The sequence below is a fragment of the Lotus japonicus genome, chromosome 3 (assembly GCF_012489685.1).
Source record: "Lotus japonicus ecotype B-129 chromosome 3, LjGifu_v1.2".
Classification (NCBI taxonomy): Eukaryota; Viridiplantae; Streptophyta; class Magnoliopsida; order Fabales; family Fabaceae; genus Lotus; species Lotus japonicus.
The window spans coordinates 46433237-46453079 of record NC_080043.1 but is presented as its reverse complement, the minus strand read 5'-3'; positions in this window follow the sequence as shown (position 1 = coordinate 46453079).

Here is a 19843-nt window from a genome sequence, read left to right as displayed (position 1 = left end):
AGCATTCATCCTGGAATGACAAAGATGTATCCAGACTTGAAACTGAATTTTTGGTGGCCGGGAATGAAGAGACAAGTGGCCGAGTATGTAGCTGCATGTTTGACTTGTCAGAAGGCTAAAGTAGAGCATCAACGACCAGCTGGTATGTTACAGAGTTTAGACGTGCCAGGATGGAAATGGGATAGCATATCCATGGATTTCGTGGTAGCTTTGCCCAGAACACAGAAGAGACACGATTCGATTTGGGTGATTGTGGATCGTTTGACCAAGTCAGCGCATTTTCTAACAGTGAGAACTACCTACAATGTGGAGAAGTTGGCTGAGATTTATGTGGCGGAGATTGTGAGACTACACGGAGTTCCGACGAGTATTGTGTCTGATCGGGATCCAAAGTTTACTTCGCACTTTTGGGGAGCTCTTCATGATGCGTTAGGAACCAAGTTGAGTTTGAGTTCGGCGTATCATCCACAAACTGATGGGCAAACAGAGAGAACTATTTAGTCGTTAGAGGATCTACTACGTGCTTGTGTGTTAGATAAGAGAGGAAGCTAGGATGATCTTCTGCCATTGATCGAATTTACATACAACAATAGTTTTCATGCGAGCATTGGGATGGCACCGTATGAAGCTTTGTATGGTCCAAAGTGTAGGACACCGTTGTGTTGGTATCAAGATGGGGAGAGTTTGTTGATTGGGCCAGAATTGCTGCAACAGACGACTGAGAAGGTCAAGCAGATCAGAGAGAAGATGAGAGCTTCACAGAGCAGACAGAAGAGTTATGCTGATCAGAGGCGTAGAACCCTAGAGTTTGAAGAAGGTGACCATGTGTTTCTGCGAGTTACTCAGACTACGGGAGTTGGACGAGCTATTAAGTCAAGGAAGCTCACGCCAAAATTCATTGGACCTTACCAGATCACTCGACGTGATGGACCAGTTGCGTATCAGATTGCGCTACCGCCGTTTCTTTCCAACATACACGATGTTTTTCATGTGTCGCAGTTGAGGAAGTACATTCCAGACCCGACTCATGTAATCGAGCCAGACAACGTTGAACTGAAGGATGATTTGACCTTTGAGGCACCGCCAAGGAGTATTGTGGATAGAAGAGTGAAACAGCTGAGAGGGAAGCAGATTGCTTTGGTGAAAGTGATATGGAACAACGATACGGGAAACGCTACATGGGAATTGGAAGACAAGATCAAGGAACAGTATCCCGGACTTTTCGCAGAACTCTGAGTTTCGAGGACGAAACTTTCTTTTTGGAGGGGATTATTGTAAGACCTGGATTTGCAGAACTAGGTTAATTTCCGACTCACGTGTAGAATCAGTGTAAGCGTGACAGGAGTTTGCTGTTCGAGAAAGTTTAAGGAAGAAGAATGTTCAGGAATTGCTTGAGGAATGTTTCATAGTTGTGTTAGGAGTTAGTGCGAGTCGTCTGCACACCCGCCTTATGGCGAGAGTGTCCAGAATAAGCTAATTTCGCTTTTAAAGCAACGTTTAAGTGAGATTTCAAATCCTTGGGAAAATAAGAAGTTCTCTTTATTTTTCCTTCGACTAGTGTTTCATTTCGGAACCCTGAACTGTACGCACGATAGTATTCACTTCCCGGAAGTCCGACGACGCTTTTTTCTTTGCTTCAAAACCCTAAATTCAATCACTGAATGAAGGCTTTTTCTATTTGGAGCTTTTAACGAAGTTTCCGTCCGCGCTGCCAGATTTGTTTCGATGTTTCCAATCTTTCTTCAGAACAAAGTTTTGTCGTCTGACCTTCACAGCAAAAAGTAGTTTTTCGGGACAGATTAACTTACACCACTTTTGGATCGTTTTGAATCGTTTTTCCCAAATCTTAGAGATTTGTTTTTAGTTCTGGAATTCTGTCGCCAGAATCTCTCTTAGAATTCACGGATGAACGTGCTGCAAAAATCGGAATCGCGAAAATTTCATTTTCCTGCGATTTCACCTTCCTATAAATAGTTGAAAAATTCAAAATATCTCACAAAACCCACCATTGAGGCCGCAGTTTGAGGAGAGCAAGGGAGAGAAAGATTTTCGCCGAAACTTGACCGATCTTCGGCAGTTCGTTCCTACTTCAAGGTATCGAGGTAACTAGCTTGATTCTTACCTCTTATCATCGTTTCTACTGCTTTTCTTTAGTCGTTTATGTGCTCAAAGTTTCGAGCTTTTCGTAAAACTATCCGTTTTTCTTGATTTTTCGCTTGGGATATCTTATGTACGTACCCAAGAGCCTAGAACACTCGCCGATATTCGCCGATTTTGATCGATTTGTCAAGGATCTGAAAAACTGATTGAAAACCCTTTTTGCGCACATTTCGAAACTTTAATGTCGAAAAGTCGCAATCCGACTTCGTGCTTTTAGGATTAGTTGTTACAAATGTCGTTAGGAACATCACTGTCAAATTTGTTTTCCGAAGTTTTAACTTTGAGGTTTTGAGCTTTTATTTTGGACCAAAACGCCCCTGGATAGCCGTATTTCGATCCGATCGTCCGAAAATTTTTCCGACAGTTTCTTTGCCTTAGTTTTACCCTAAAACTACCTTGTAATCAGATTAGATCGAAGAAAAATCGACCCCCCTAATTGTGCATAGTGGCCGAGAGCATGTTTGTGTGGGGGGGGGGGAGTTTTTCGTTTTCGAAAACTTGTCTTTTCGTACTCGATTGTTGTATTCTGAAGCTTTAATGCTTTGTCTATCGTTAATGAGTTGTATTGTGATCGAGCTAATCGATTTTGTTTGGATTCCTGCTTTGTTTTCTCCGAGGTTCAGTTGAAGGAACTTTGGGTTTCTCAGAGCAATTGTGTGAAGGAAACTTAGACCACGAGGCTGGAGCAACTCGAGGTTAGGGCAACTTACATATTAGCTAAGATTGCATGATAGTGAAGGTATGAAAAACGGTAGAAAGGGGGGGGGGTTTGAATAACGTTTTCAATATAAAACTTCCACCTTAAAGATTTTAACAAATCTTTTCGAGAACTAAGTGCTAAAGATGAGAGATAGAAAAGCACACAAGGATTTTATCCTGGTTCACTTGATAAATCACTCAAGCTACTCCAGACCACCCGTTAAGGTGATTTCTTCCTTCTTAGAATGAAGGCAATCCACTAATCAGGTAAGAGTTACAACTGCACTTGAAACCTACAAGTGACTAACAATTACACTGACTTAGCTCACACTAAGATTCACTCTCTTAGTCTTCTCTAGGATCCGATCAACCTTGATCTCCTAAAGGAACTAAACAAACTTTTTATCAAAGAAATGTTTACAAGAGATTTGCTTCTAAAAAGCTAATAGTAAACACAATGAATTTCAGATGAAAGAATGCTTGAAGGTTTTTGAATATAGCTTGTGCTTGTGTAGATTCTTCCAACCGCATCTTTCAATCTTCAGCCTCTATTTATACTCCAAGGATTAGGGTTTGAACGCTGCATGGGAATGCTACCGTTGGAGGGCAGTTCTGGAAATTCCAGCTTCTGTTGTGGCTGAGAACGTTAGGTAGGTCATCAGGATGGTACAGTTGCTTTTGTACTTGGATAGTGACTTGACCTTTAAACCTAGGAGACTTCTGATCAGGGGAATGCTTCATGTTGGAACTTGTGAAGCCGGTTGATCAGAGTCAGAGGGAAAGCACAAATCCTCTGACCGTTGTATCTTCTGATTCTGAACTCAGAGGGAAGTACATGGTCTTCAGAGTTTCTTGCTTCTGGACATCAGAGTTTCCACTATTCAGCTTCTGTATCTTCAGAGTCTTCTACACCATCAGAACATCTGAACCTTCAGTGTTTCTTGGTTATCAGAACTTCTAGATCTTCCGAGCTTCTAGTGACTGAGTCCACATCAGAGTTTGTGTAGCTTCAGAACTTCTGAAGCTTTTCCACTGTTCATATTGAACATGGTCAATGCGAAAGCGTTGCTTGGGTCACTCTTTATACATAGTGCTTCTGATTTGTGTGAGATTGAGTAGATGTCAGAGCCTGTAAATAGCACACTCAGAAAAACACGTTAGAGTACCACAATTGTTCATATCAAAAGGTTAACTTGTAATCATCAAAACATAGAGTTGTACTACTAGATCAAAACTTGATCTTACAATCTCCCCCTTTTTGATGATGACAAAACTAAGATTTTTGATGAACAATTCTTAAACATTAAACTGAATTCACTCAGAGTTTAGAGATATAGAATAAGACTTATCCTGATGTGAATAGTTTATCTTGCTCATTCTGAATTCAAGTCACTGCTTGATTCTGAGCTTAGCTCCCCCTGAATCTAATACTTGATGAAAACGTTAGAAAAGTCTAGATTCTGAGCTATAAAATATAAGAGTTCAGAGTAAAGAACTTATGACATAGATGAAAATAGATTAATCAGAGCGCATAAGTAATCAGAGTCAACGGACAAGGTATCAGAGTCTTGGGTATCAGAGTCAAACTAAAATCACTTCAGAAGAAGTGAAATGTATTCCTTGTATTTGCCCAGTGACACATCTATGGTCATAAAGGTGGAACTCTTAAATTCTCCAAAAGAAAAATAAATCACACTAACACATCTTACACATCAAAAACTGGGTTGTACTCCCCCTTTTTGTCATAAGCAAAAAGCTTGGGGTGTGAAAAACTTAGCTTGAAGTACAAGGTACTCCCCCTTAGAGAAGGTCTAAGTTGTAAGCAGATTAAAACGATGCATGAATCAAAGTTAGGCGAATTAAAGAGAAGAGTTAATGCACAAGAAGAACGTTTACCACCGGCCAAGGGAGTAAAGAAAAAGGTCAATTACCAAGAACTTAACCTCGAGAAACTGTAGGAGCATTAACTTTCAGAGAGAAAGTGAAGCCTATATAAAGCGATGGAGAATGGGGTAAGCTTCACAACTCGAGCAATTTCAGCAAAAGAAAAAAAAATGGCATCATACAGGGTAGCACTAGAAGAGCTGAGAAAGAAGGCCTTTGAGGAGGACTTGTTCCTTAATATAAGGCATCCAGAGGGTACAAAGACCATTGCAGAGCTAACAAAAAAACTGCTGGAAGAAGACCTGCGTCCAGAGTTGAGGAATGACTTAGAAGAATTCCTTGCCTTCATGGAGGAAGTACAAGAACTCCGCCAGCTTGAACTGAAGCTGCTAGAAGAGAAAGAAGTCATAGAAAAGAAGCTCAAGACTTCAGAAGAAATTCTGGAAAGGGATGAGCAGATCGTCAATCTCAACAACATCCAGTATTCATTGGATCGTCTGGAGAGGGAGAAGTCAGAGCAGCGCCAAGAGTGCAGAAGAATGAGGAGAGATCCTCCATTCTAGACTTTAGGGAAGGAGATAAAGAATGTATGATGTAAACATGAACAGATTATGAATAAAGAAAAGTTTTGCAAACACAATGTGACAAATAAATATAGATATGTATGCAAAGATAAACAGAACTAACAAAGCAAAAAAAATAACTAGAGAAGCTAAAGGAAAATAAATAACCAGAGTTTAAAAAAAAACTAAGTAAAGCAAGAAAAACGGAGAGATCCTAAAGCTAAGGTTTATCAGTGCGACGCAGAAGTTCCATCATCATTTGCTTCATGTCCTGTAGCATAGACTCATGAGTATCAAGACGTTGTTCCATGAGGTCGAGTCTGGACGAGCTGGACTGAGTAGAACTGGAAGGAACAGTCTGAGCAGCTTGAGGAGCTGGAATGGAAGCAGAAGCAGCAGGAGTAAAGACCACTGGTGCCAGTCTACGGGCTTCAGCTTCAGCTTCAAGTTTCTCAGCTTCTAATCTGGCTTGTTCAGCTTGAGCTGCGGCTTGACGTGCAGCTTCTTCAGCTTCCTCTTGCTTTCTTCTGGCTTCTTCAGCAGCTGCAAGGAGCTTGTGTCTTTGTTCTTGTTCATGAAGAGCCACTCTTCTGGCAAACCTCTGCTTAGCAGAAGCTATCCTCTGATCCCTTTCAGCAATGAGATGACTCATCATAGCAGGGACCTGAGCAACTAACCAAGTACTCAGAGTATCCCATTCCTCAGCAACAGAGTCAGGATTCTCACTTAGGTCAGTGTGACCTTGCACGTTGCGTAGCATCAAAGAAGCTTCTTGATTAAACACATTGATGCACTCAGAGAGAGAGGTGGGTCTGAGGTGAGTGTAGGGAACTATGGAGAGGTATTGTTCTGGAGAGGTTGGGTGATTGCTGCTATGAGCTTCAGAGACACCTTGGGGAGAGCCAATGTCACAGGTTTGGACATGAGGTTCAGAGGCTCCAAGGTGTGGTTCAGAAGTTTCAACCAGAGGATTGGGTGATCTAACCGAAGAGTGGTTAGACACAGATTGTTCTGGGTCTGGTTGAACTAGCTCTTGTTGGATAGGGTCAGGTTGAGCTTGTTGAGCTAAAGGGTCTACCTCATGTAAGGGATTGGCCAAGATAGGTTCATCTGGGTCAACTAGACGTTCAGGTCTAGGTCCAGGATATCTCCTAGGGCTTGGACATGTGAGGTAATACTCTTCTAGGCTAGACACCTTTTCTTTTCTGACCTCCAGGAATTTCGAATGGATTCAGAGTTGTTGGAAGGGGAGGAGTCAGCAACATTTATGGGGAATGATACAGGTGTATAGGCACTTGATTAATCTGTATCAGTGGTTCTGGCAACCAGACGTTCTGATGCTCTGGGGACAGAGTGATCAGAAGTTCTGGGTTCAGGTTCTGGTTGGTTGGGTTCTGGTTGTTCAGGGATGATGGGTTCAGAGGTTAATGGGTCATACTGAATGGTAATAGGTGAGGTTGGATCAGAGGGTCCGGTGGGTTGGTTCTGAAGCATATTCCAGAGAGGTGCTTCATTGGGAGAAGGTTGGAAAAATGAAGACCTTGGTGAATTGGGTGGTGAAGTAGTTTGTGTGGCGGGTTGAGACTCTGGGATAGGAGTGAGTGGGTTGGAGGAATGTTTCAGCAGGGCAGAAATAGGGAGTGCATCAAATGTATCTAAATCAGAATCAGAAGCAATAGCAGACTTACTTGATGCACGCATTGAAGACCGAGTCACTCTGACAGGATTCTCAATCCTTCTGATCACTTGAGCAGCAGGTTCCACACTTGTAGGCCTCACCACGAGTCTGACTTGTTTCTTCTTCTTCTTGGGAGGAGAAGGACCAACTTTATTAGGACCAACATTACCATCACCACCAGCATCAGGCTTGATGGTTTCATCATGTTTCCCTTTGGCTGGTCAGCCTTCTTCTTCTTCTTCTGAGAGCCATCTGATTCCTCAGAGGATTCTTCTAAGACCATCTTCCTCTGAACTTTCTTCTTGGTAGGAGAGGGAAACTCTGGAGCTGGCGGCAGTCTTCTGAAGAATTCATCGAGATCAATTTCAAAGCCTTGAGCCCTTAGGTCTTCAACATAGCACCTAATAGCTTCAGGATTGTCTGCCTGTGTCCACAGAGGGCAGTCATTCAGAGGCACCCTTCTCCGTCTGATTTCAGAAGATGTGTCTTCATGAGCAGGGGCGATTTTCTTCTGGACCAAACCCATCTTCTTCAGAGAATTTGCAGTGAAGACATCACTGACAATGGTGGTCAGATCCTCTACACATCCAGCACTGACCAGATCTTGCACCAGGTTGCTCTCAATGAAGAGATCTGAGAGCAATCTCCCAAAAGGGATATACTTGATTGCTGACTTGATGGAGGCAGTAGTTCTGGACTTTCTGATACACTCCTTCAAGTAAGAGAACAGGAAGTAGGGAAGACAGATCTTCTGCTTGGCTTGGATGAAGAACAGCATAGCCTTTTGGCTGAAATTGATGTAATCTGGGGAACTGCCCTTTGGTCTCTGGTTGATACAGTTGAGCAGAATCATGTGCCAGATTCTGAGCTTGGGATGAAGGTCCAGCACCTTGTAATCAGTCTTGCCCGGTTTGTATGTGGTGTACAGGGCCTTGTTGGTCTCATCCTTCGTCTTGGGTTTCAGCTTCGATTCAGTAAGTTGAAATCGATACCCATGAGCAGTCTCTGCACCCAGTAGGTTCACAAATGACTTCTCTGTAATTATGATCCTCCTTCCAAGAATATAGGATACCACCTGAGTGTCATCGCAGTCAGCGTATTTCCAGAATTCCTTGATCAACTTGTCGTACACCGGTCCTCGAAGCCTGTTGAAGTAATTTTCCCAGCCTTGAACACGGACTTCAGGACGAAGATCATACCAATTTGTATCAAGATTGTCGAGGTCGAATCTCCATTCTGCCAATACTTGAAGTTCCTCAGGAGCATACACACAATGAACGGCACAGCCCCGTTCTGCAATCGGAATAACTTGCTCTTGAGCTTGACCTTGATCAGGAGCTTCAGGACCCATTTGACCTGTAGCTTGACCCACTACCATATGAGGGAACTGGGTTGCATCTGCGGCTTCATTTCTGGTTTGTCTCACCATTGTTGGAGCGGATGAAGGTTTTGGGTAGAGGATGAAGGCTGAAGATGAATAGAGAGCGAGAGATAGATCGTGGGTAAGCGGTTTTTGAAAATATATAAGAGAGAGAGTAAAAACCGAAAGTGTAGGAGATCGTGTGTGTATAGTGGGTTTTATCAAATAACCGTTGTTGATTCAAAAAGCATTTTAAGATCAACGGTTAAAAATTAAAGACATGATAGTAACAGTAAATACACATATCACACGCAGGAGAGAAGCACATCTACACAAATCATGACAGACTGTCACACGGGCACAGGGAACTATGCATCAGAGATACTGACACACGTGTTACTGTCTCAGCTTCAGAGTCAGCACCAATGGGTACTTACACTCTGATGGAGTTACCTTCTGGACTAGACGTCTTCTGATCAAGAAGTATCATAGTCAGAGGTTCTGATCCATCTTCACTCTGGACAAAAGTCCATATTCAGATTTTTCAGAATAAAATTAAATCTATCCTCTGCTAAGGGCTTTGTAAAGATATCTGCCCATTGATGGTCAGTATCAACAAACTTCAGAAGAAGTACGTACATAATCTCTAATAAAGTGATACTTTACCTCAATGTGCTTTGCCCTTGAATGTAAGATAGGATTCTTACTCAAAGATATTGCAGCAGTGTTATCACAATAGATTGGGATATTGCTCTCAAGGATTTGATAATCCTCCAGCTGATGTTTCATCCAGAGCATCTGGGTGCTGCAAATTGCTGCTGAGATATATTCTGCCTCTGCAGTGGATAGTGCAATGGTTGATTGCCTCTTGCTTGCCCATGAGACTAAATTGCTTCCCAGAAATTGACAATTTCCAGAAGTACTTTTTCTCTCTGTTCTATCTCCAGCATAATCAGCATCACAATAACCTAAAAGCTTATACTCTGATGTTTTCTTATACATCAAGCCAAGGTTAGTGGTGCCTTTCAGATACCTTAGGATCCTCTTAACAACAGTTAAGTGGGTTTCCCTTGGATCTGATTGGAAACGAGCACATAAATGAACACTAAATAATATATCTGGCCTAGATGCAGTTAAGTATAGAAGTGAACCTATCATACCACGATAAAGCTTCTGACAAACTTTACCACTTGCATCTTCTTTCTCCATAATGCATGTAGGATGCATTGGAGTCTTAGCCACTGTAGAATCCAGCATATTGAACTTCTTCAGAAGTTCTTTAGTGTACTTGCTCTGATGGATATATGTTCCTTCTGGTGTTTGATCTACTTGAATTCCCAGAAAGTACTTGAGTTCTCCCATCATACTCATCTCAAATTCAGCCAGCATCATCTTAGAAAATTCTTTGCATAGAGATTGATTAGCAGAACCAAATATAATATCATCAACATAGATTTGCACAATTAAGATATCATCTTTGTAAGTTTTGCAAAAGAGAGTTGTATCTACTTTACCCCTTACAAACTTATTCTCCAGGAGGAATGAGCTGAGTCTCTCATACCATGCTCTGGGAGCTTGCTTCAGACCATAGAGTGATTTCTTCAATTTGAACACATGGTCTGGTTTCTTTTCATCTTCAAAACCTGGGGGTTGATGAACATAGACTTCCTCTGAAATATAACCATTTAGGAAGGCACTCTTCACATCCATCTGATGAAGAACTATGTTGTGATTTACTGAGAAAGAGATCAACAGTCTGATTGCTTCTAGTCTTGCTACTGGAGCAAATGTTTCAGTGTTGTCTATTCCTTCCTGCTGGCTGTAGCCTTGAGCAACTAGCCTCGCCTTGTTTCTGACTACATCTTCTTTCTCATTCAACTTGTTTCTGAACACCCATTTTGTTCCAATTACATGGACACTCTCAGGCTTCTTCACTAAGCTCCAAACATCATTCTTGGAGAATTGATTCAATTCTTCTTCCATGGCCAGAATCCAATCCTTGTCCTGAAGAGCTTCATCTATGGACTTGGGTTCAATTAAGGACACCAATCCTTTCAGACTAAGCAAGGTCTCTTCAGAGGGTCTGAAGGCTGATCTGGTTCTGACTGGTTCGTCTTTGTTGCCCAGAATCAATTCCTTAGGATGAGCTGCAGTGATTCTGCTCTTCTTCAGAGTTTGTGAATCAGAGGGACTAGCTTCTTCTTCTGGTTCATCTTCCTCTGGCTCAGCTTCCTCTGGAGCTTTGCCTTTGTAAGAAACATTTATGCTCATATCTGCAAACTTCTCAACTAGCTTTGACTGGTCACAGTCAAGCTTATCGTCAAATCTAACATGAATAGACTCTTCAATAGTCTTAGCATCAGTATTATAAAATCTAAAACCTTTAGATCTTTCAGAATAACCAAGTAATAGACATTTAGAAGACTTAGGATCAAATTTATGCAACTATGCTTAGTATTAAGAACATAACAAACACAACCAAAAGGATGAAAATAAGAAATGTTGGGTTTTATGTTCTTCCACAATTCATAGGGAGTCTTATTCAGAATTGGTCTCACAGAGATTCTGTTCTGAATGTAACATGCTGTATTTACTGCCTCTGCCCAAAAGTGCTTAGCCATGCCAGTTTCTTGGAGCATGGTTCTAGCCATCTCCTGAAGAGTTCTGTTCTTCCTCTCAACAACACCATTTTGTTGAGGAGTTCTGGGACAAGAGAAATCATGTGCAATTCCATAGGAATCAAACAGACTCTCAAACTTGTCATTCTCAAACTCTCCACCATGGTCACTTCTTACACGCACAATCCTACAAGCCTTCTCGTTTTGCACTTGGGCTATGAAGGTAGAGAACACAGCATGAGACTCATCCTTGCGGGTTAGAAACTTTACCCATGTCCAGCGGCTAAAGTCGTCAACGATGACCATCCCATATCTCTTGCCACCTATAGACTCAGTTTTCATTGGTCCAAAAAGGTCGATATGCAGAAGTTCCAACGGCCTTGAGGTTGAGACAACATTTTTTGCCTTGAAAGGGACTTTAGTGAATTTGCCTTTCTGACATGCTTCACAAAGAGCGTCTGAAGCGAACTTCAGATTGGGTAAGCCCCTGACAAGATTTAGCTTGCTCAGCTGAGAAATCTTTCTCAGACTGGCATGCCCTAACCGTCTATGCCATACCCACTGCTCTTCATTAACAGAAAGAAGACACTTCACATTCTGAGCCTCCAACTCAGATAATCTGATCTTATAAATGTTGTTCTTCCTCTTGCTGTTAAACAGAACAGAGCCATCGATCTGACTTACAGCCCGGCAGGACTTTTGATTGAATATAACATCATAACCCTTGTCAGCTAATTGACTTATGAGTTAAGCCGTCTACCAATAACACATTATCAATGCATGGACTACTATCTACACAAATAGTACCAGTACCAACAATTTTACCCTTTTCATTTCCTCCAAAGCCAACTTCGCCTCCAGACTTAAGTTTTAGCTCTTGGAACATACGCCTTTCTCCCGTCATGTGACGCGAGCATCCACTCTCCAAATACCATGATTGGTGTTTCAGTGGAGCTATCAAGGATATCTCATTTTCATCGTCTGAGTTAGGATCTCCTTCTGATTCTGAGTCAGAGTCAACAGCTTCCTTTGACTCTGCTTCTTTGTCTTTGACAATAGCCATAAGTCCTTGGACTTCACCATCAGAGTCAACATCCTCTGACTCTGATTCATTAAAGGTCACCATCAGACTCTTCTTAGTCTTGAAGTGCTTCTTTGGCTTCTTGTCCTTCTTCAAACTTGGACAATCACTTTTGTAGTGCCCTGATTCTTTGCACTCAAAACATGTGACTTCCTTGATTGATGACTTCTTCTGGCCTGAGGACTCGTACTTTCCTTTTGCCTTTCTAGAGCCTTTATACTTGCTCTGCCTGTGCTTCCAGATGCGGTTGAGTCTCTTGGATATCAGAGTCAGCTCATCTTCATCAGAATCTTCTGATGCTTCTTCAGATTCTTCTGCTTCAGCTTGGAGAGCTTTTGACTTTTCAGCTTTAGCCTTCTCAGATTTGGATTTCAAGGCTATATACTTTTTCCTCAGATCTTGCATCTTAGAGCGCTTTAGCTCATGGCACTTCAGTATGCTTTTGAGTTCTTCTAAACTCATACGCTCAACTCTCGGAGCTCTATGAAGTCACAAGGCATCCAGCTTCAGGAAGACACCTGATGACCCTTATGACATGATCTTTTGTTGTGTAGCTCTTGTTGAGAGGTTGTATGCCAGCTACAAGCAACTGAAATCTGGAGAACATTTCTTCAATGGACTCATTTGGCTCCATGATGAAGGATTCATACTTTTGGATCAAAGACAATGCCTTTGATTCTTTGACTTTCTTGTTTCCTTCATGAGACATCTTCAGAGATTCAAAAATGCCTTTTGCAAACTCACGATCTGTGATCTTCGGGTACTCTTCATAAGAAATAGCACTTAGAAGATGTAAGACCCAAGTTTTTAAGCTAGAATAAGTGGAAGAGATTTCCATTTACGATTAGGCTTGATGTTTCGTGAAAGGAAACCTGAACTAGAGTTTACCAAATGAAATGAATTTATGAAGGAGAAAGTTCAGGAAAAGTCTAAGGATTTTACCGAAGTCGATAAAAGTTATAGCACGATCGTTATACGCTTAAATCTAGGTCAGAAACCCTACTATATAGCTAGTTTTCACTTTTAGGCACGATGGAAGTTAATTCCAAAAATCTTCAGAGAAATGTTAGAACTTCTCTTTTTCCATATATCACAATCGTTTCGAGGCGAAACTCTAGGATCTACGAACGTCCGATTCCAATCATCGGAAGTTTGCCGAAACCGAAACCCTGGTATTTCAAAACCCTAGAATCACCCGACAATGAAGACTTTTTCTATTCAGAGCATCAAATGAAGATTCCACACGCGTACACCCGTTTCTCTTGATGATTTCAATCTTTCTTCAGAAGGAAGTTTTCTATTCCGACATCCGATGCAAAAAGCAACTTATCGGGTAAAATAGTTTTATACCGACTATGCATTAGTTGCCAAAAATACAAGGAGACCTCATTTTAGTTTTGGAATTCTTTCGCAAAAACCTATCTTAGAATTCACGGAGAATGAAGCCGGAAAAATCAGATTCGCGAAACTTTCATTTTACCGCGTTTTGCCAACCTCTATATATAGCCAAGAAAGGAAGAAAAACACAAAAATCTTACCCATTTTCTCACCCAAACCCGCGGCCACAAGAGGAGAGGAAGGAGAAGAGATTTTGTTCAATCCTTGCTTGATCGTCGATCAATCAGTTGCTACTTCAAGGTTTCGAGGTATAGTCGCTAATCCTTACCTCTGATCGCTTTTTCCATAGCTTTTCTATAGACTTTTCTGAGCTGATAGTTTTGAGGTTTTTGCAAAACTATCCTGAATATTTCATTTTTGATTCTAAACATCTTCCCTACATTCCCAAGATCACTTCTGCCGGATTAGATTTTCCGTAATGTCGCCGGATTTCCGCCGGAATCAATTTTAGCCTTAAATACCCATTTTTGGAGTAAAGCTTCAACCTTTAGGCTGAAAACTATCGCCTTAGCTTAGTGCTAGTAGGATTAGTTGTCATAAACGTCGTTAGTAACATCCCTGTCAAATTTGCTTTTTGGGATTTCAGTTTTGAAATTCTAAGTTAAAAATCATGACCAAAATACCCCTGCGACAGTTTTTGATCCGATAATTTTTTCGAGTTCAGAATACCCTTAGTTACGGCTAATGAAAGCATAGGAACCAAGTTTGATCGAAGAAAAATTGAACCCCACAATTACCAATAGTGGCCGAGCACCCTAAGGGGGGGAGGGGGAAAATTCCTTTTTCGAAAACTTGTCCATTCGCGCTAGATTATCGTACCTCGGAGTATATACTACTTCGTGTAACCTTAGTGAGTATTGATTACTGAGTTTCTGATAGTCTTTGATGGAATTCTGTGGTTTTACTCTAAAGGTTCTTTTGAAGAATTTCCAGAAGATCAAGGAGCTCATTGTGAAGGAACGTTTGAGGAGAACGCTGGAATAACTAAAGGTAAGGGCAACTTACCTTACTAGCTAATGCTTTAGGTGTCGACGCATTCGACTTGATTTAGTGTTTATGCACTTGTTTGTGTATGATTGGGAAAATATTTTCTGAGGCTTCGGCTGACAATGTAGATGATGCATCTACTACTATGTTTTTGAGATTGACTTACATGCTATGTGCTATGTGGGTAATCTAGGATGTGTGGTGCATGATTTATATGCTAAGTGCTACGTGTTTATTCTAAGATGTATTGTTATATGACATGTTTGATGACGGTGATGATTTAAACTATGTCTTGTACTCATATCTGTGATTCTGAGTAGTGAGAATAGCGGGCAGGTCATGCCGATTTTATTTTGAGAGTTTTGAGAAAGTTTTGATAGGACGAATGAGATTCGGGCCTTGTTATGGTTTTTCATGGATCGAGACATTCTCTAGAGTCATTTGGGATTTGGAGATCCCGGGAACTTATAAGATTCGCGATAAGATTAAAAGGATATTATTTTGTAAAGAAAACTCATAAGACATTAAACAACCTCTAAATCTTCAAATAATGATAATAAACTCGAAAGGAAGCTTGGGATGAAGATCTTAGTTTTGGAAAACGAGAAGTGTCGTCGGATCCAAGTGTTGAGGAAGTTGAGAAGTAGTGAGTATGTTGATGCTCTGTGCTATTGTAGCAGCTGTGTTGTAGGGCTATCCGGGGGATAAGTCCGGGAAATTGATAGTTTCCGAGTATGTTGATACTCTTGCTCGTTGAGCAGTTTTGACCATCGGATGGAGATGAGTCGGATGATTTGGAGATCATCATGAGATAAGTTTATGCCTTCGGGTACAGTTTATGCCTTCGGGTACAGTTTATGCCTTCGGGTACAGTTTATGCCTTCGGGTACAGTTTATACCTTCGGGTACAGTATATGCCTTCGGGTACAGTTTATGCCTTCGGGTACCGTTTATGCCTTCGGGTAATTCGGACATCGACGGGGGATATGATCGACCGTGAAGTTAGGATCGACCTGTTGATTGTCGGGCATAGCGGAGGGAAAAGTCGACCCGCAGGTTAGGACTGATCTGGCTATGTCAAGGTTGTAAGTGACAATCGAGGGTTATGGTCGACACAATGCCAGTGTTAGGACCGACTCGATCGTGCCCAGCCTACTTCTTCCGGAATCGTCGAGAGTGACGTTGCATAATATATCATGCACTCTAATTATATTCGTTGGGTTTTGGATGAGTTGATGTTGATAAACATCGTTATGTGTTTAGAGGAGTTGATGTTGATAAACATCATTATGTGTTTTGATGAGTAGATGTTGATAAATATCGTTATGTGCTTTGATGATTGAATTGAACTAGAGATTTGATAACATGCTATGTTAAAACCTTAGGGTAGACAATGCAGAACTTACATGTATATATACACATATATATACCCCTTATACTTTACCTGATGTCTTGTATTATCCATACTGTATTCCGTAAGTTGACCCTTGCACGTGCTACTTGTGTTTGGGGGGCTATGTATGCCCTTTTTGTCAGATGTCGTTGACGGACTGTTTCGTGATGCTTCGCCGTACGGGGAAGACCCGGAGCGAAATGACTACTACTGAGCCTTCGACGATGGAAGTTTAGGGATGGGTGTTTAGAGTCTACTAAGGTTGGGTGTTAGTGTCATAGCTCTGACTTAGTCTTATTTTGAGGGCTTGTGTTGCTGACACTTGACCTATCCTTTTTGGGATTGTACATTTTGCCTACGGGCGTTACACTTTTCTACTTTCCGTCACTGGAGGTTACTCGTGACGAGGTCGCTACTTACAGCGGGGGATGTTATATATATATTGTATATTAGATCTGTTACCTTTCGCATTTGGGTTTTATCTATTTCAGTCTTGTCTTAGTTATTATCAAAAAAAAAAATATTTACGTTTTTCCGCATTAAGTTTATTTTGGTTACTAAAGTGACGCCACCGAAATCGGGGTGTTACATTGTGGTATCAGAGCTTGTCGAGTCTTTCGGGAGTTGTTGGGGAATAGGTCTTCTGTGCTAGGTTGTGTGACTCTGCAAAGAGTGAAAATTGATTGTCTGCAAGCGATTTTTCGCTTAGAATTGATTGAAGTTATTGCTTAATCATATATGTAGGTATATAGTCATGCCTAGAACATGGTGAACTCTAACCAACTTGCTGAGATGGTGGCCACTTGGTCCAAGCAATGACTGTACAGACGAATGACAATGCACATAGGCGTGCTACTGAGGATACACGCGAGCTACACCGGCTTCAGAGAGAAGTAGCCCTGGACCAGAACAGGGGACTGAATGATTTTAGAAGGCAGGATCCACCCAAGTTCACAGGTGGGACTGACCCGGACAATGCGGATCTGTGGATCCAAGAGATTGAGAAGATTTTCGAAGTACTGCAGACTGCTGAAGGGGCTAAGGTGGGCCTGGCAACTTATCTGCTGCTGGGTTATGCTGAGTACTGGTGGAGGGGTACTAGAGGAATTATGGGAGCTAACCACGAAGAGGTGAATTGGAACTCTTTCCGTGCTGCATTTCTAGAGAAGTACTTTCCAACTAGCGCTCGAGACGAGCGAGAGGCACAATTTCTGACCCTTTGTCAAGGGAGCATGACCGTACCTGAGTATGCTTCCAAGCTGGAATCATTGGCTTAGCACTTCCAGTTTTTCAACAACCATGTTGATGAACGCTACATGTGTAAGCGGTTTCTGAATGGACTGAGAGCAGACATCGAAGATTCAGTGAGGCCGTTGGGGATTATACGATTTCAAGTTTTGGTGGAGAAGGCCATAGAGGTGGAGCTGATGAAAAATAGAAGGATGAATAGAGCAGGAACTGGGGGACCGATGAGGTCGAGCTCCCAAGACAATCTTGGAAAAGGAAGGTTTCAGATGAAGAAGCCTTATCAGCGCCCTATGGGGGAAGGTTATACCCTAGGACAGCACAAACCGATGACCCTTGCTACTGGAGGTGCAGGAATCAAGTCGGCAACACGGATGTGACATGTTTCCGGTGTGGGAAGACTGGACATTTTGCTGACAAGTGCCCAGCGACTGGACCAAGATGCTTTAATTGTAACCGAGTGGGACATCTAGCTGTGGATTGTAAGGCGCCCAAGAGGGAGCCATCTGTTAACACTGCAAGGGGAAAGCGCCTCACTACTAGGGGAAGAGTTTATATCATGGACGGAGGAGGATCGAAGAAGTTAGCCAGAGGAGAGCGCAAGAACGACGGTAACCTTCTAACCATTCTTTCTCATTTCAGTATAATATATTCCATTACTTTCGTAGCGTGTGCAAACACACCTAACTTACTTATACTGTCTAAGCTTTGACCTTATAGTTATCACGCCTATTAATACCTTATTGACCGTAGCTCGTATTTTAGCTATAGAAGTTATACGAGGTTTAGAATGACACGCTAAGCCTAGAAAGCAGTCTTCTACCGATGCGTTTAAAAGGAAGCTAGAAGCTGAAGAAAGAATCTCATAGAGATTTCTTATGGATAGTATACGTATGATGTTGAGGGCGTGTAGTTCCGTAGCGGAATCGTTGAGGATGTGATGTCAGGATATTTGTGACTATTGGATGATAGGAACTCATTGACTGTTCCAGTGGGTTTTTCTAGATTTCCACCTTCGATGTATTAGGCCTGATCAACTTAATATTGAGGGGGTGATATTCGGAATCACAGCTGGATATGGACTTTGATAGAAGGATTGGTAAGATTAACTTGAGATGATCGAAGAGTAGTTGAGTTTGGGAGGAAAAAGTTCTCATTAAGTATTTGTTTTCCTTGCGAAGGAGTTGTAGTCTTAAGAGATGAATATTCTTTTAGGAAATGTTGAAGAGTTACAGAGCATCAAAGATCCCAACTTGGAAAAGGTTTAGGTTTTAAGTCTATTAATTATTGTCATAAGTGTGTAGGACTTGAAGTTTGTCATAATTTGATTGGGAGATTAAGAAGTTTATCGACGAGATGGTAATCAAGTTACAAGAAGGAAAGTGTTAGTATTAAGATGAATACTTGAAGTTATCATAATTGGACAAGCTACTCAGAGTCTAATAGTGAATGGAACTTTGTTGTGGATTTCGGTGATGCATGCTAGAGTTAGCAAGTGAATTTTTGCTCTGTTGAATAAGAATCCTATGATTAAGATTGACTTAGGGAGTTGAAAATCATGTATGAATAAGGGATGTGGTGGTGATAGCAGTTACGATAGTAGTAAAACCTCAGAAGGTTGGAGGATCAGATGATAAAACGACTAGTTAAGACCTTTGAGGTACAGTTATGAATTGATGTTGGTCAATTCGCAAGTGCACGAATACCTCCGGGTTTTAAATTATCGAACCACAGGGATTGTGAGTGAGAATTACTTATTTAAGCCGAGAGTTTGCAAGTTCTTAAGACAGTAAAATTCAGAAATTGGTTTTGGGTGATTGTGACAAAAGTTTTGCAAGAGAGCAATGTTGATAATGATGTAAATAACAAATGATGGGAAATTGCCTTGGGTGTTTGATCATCTAATCCATTTTAGTCCACCTATCCTATGCATGTAAATCCTTGATTCCACTCTTGTTGTTATAGCCTTTGTACTTACTAGTTGATTCCTCATAAAAGTAATTCTCTCAAATTGAAAGATAAGCCCAATTCCTTGTGTACTTAAACATTCATAAGAGGTATGATAGCTTAATTATTCAGGCCAACAAAACCCTACCCTCACTCTATTCCTAGAAGCAAGTATAGAAGGATCTATTCCAATTCATGTCCCTAAATCATAACAAATTTCCATTCTATTATAATCTAGCCTATAGCAAAGGTGCACCAAAGCTAAACATGCAATAAGGAAATGAAATACAAGATTGAATCAAGACTCATGCATAGAGATAGGATTTATAAACTAAAGTTTCATAGAATCTCTTAACCCAAAGCAAAAAGTAAACTAGCCACTCATGGCTAGTGAATTCATGAAGAAAATGTAAATAAAACCTGAGGAAAAGTACAAGTTGGAAGCCTCCCTTGGCCCCAAAGTTCTCCTCAGCTCTCAAACTTGACCAAAAATGAGTGAAATGACAAAATGTATCAAAGAAATTGGCCTAAGCCTTATTTATAGGCTGAAACTAACGAAACTGGGGCTCAGGCGCCAATTCAGAGCGCCTGAGCGCCAATTGCATGTTGAAAAACATGCTCTCTGACCCTATTGGCGCCTAGGCGCCCACTCCCAGCGCCTAGGCGCTCTAGCTCGCCTGAAAATGACTTTTTGGCTTCTGAAACTCCTCTTTTCAATTCTCTTTATGTTCTTCATCAATTCCATGCTTCTTGGCCTTCCTTCTCCTTCAGTTTCTGCACTCCAAACCTAACCAACAAGACAAGGAAGATTCTAGAAGCTCCAAGAGCTC